Source organism: Etheostoma spectabile, chromosome 2 (assembly GCF_008692095.1).
Source record: "Etheostoma spectabile isolate EspeVRDwgs_2016 chromosome 2, UIUC_Espe_1.0, whole genome shotgun sequence".
Taxonomy (NCBI): domain Eukaryota; kingdom Metazoa; phylum Chordata; class Actinopteri; order Perciformes; family Percidae; genus Etheostoma; species Etheostoma spectabile.
The window spans coordinates 20,378,594-20,378,908 of NC_045734.1; the positions used below are offsets into that span (position 1 = coordinate 20,378,594).

The 315-nt window shown below is 36.8% G+C and overlaps 1 protein-coding gene across 1 annotated transcript in view; it reads left to right on the forward strand.

Moving 5' to 3' along the window:
* The window catches only part of LOC116701802 (dynein heavy chain 8, axonemal), a gene marked incomplete at its 3' end in the record, with an annotated part of 34,363 nt that overhangs the window by 1,931 nt on the left and 32,117 nt on the right, over positions 1-315 (forward strand). The window contains exon 5 of the mRNA XM_032535769.1: positions 154-314. The remainder of the gene's footprint in view (positions 1-153; position 315) is intronic.

A 315-nucleotide genomic window follows, 5' to 3' on the forward strand; every position in this document is an offset into this window, starting at 1 on the left:
GATAGCGTTAGACACTAAACATTTTCCACAGTTAATGAATCCACATTTTGAAATGTTAAAGATGATTACTTCCTAAATAAATCTTATTGTAAATGAATTGATTGAATTTCTGCTCTGTAAAAGGAAATGGTAACCATTCTCTGCAATCATCAGGTCCTGATAGAAAGTGATCTATTGAGGAAAGTGGATGATTCTGCAGGGCCATTAAGTGAGTTAGACCACTGGAAAAAAATGTCTGTGAAGTTCAACTCGATCATCGATCACATCAAAGGCCCAGAGTGTAAGGCAGTGGTAATGGTGCTCCATATCAGACAT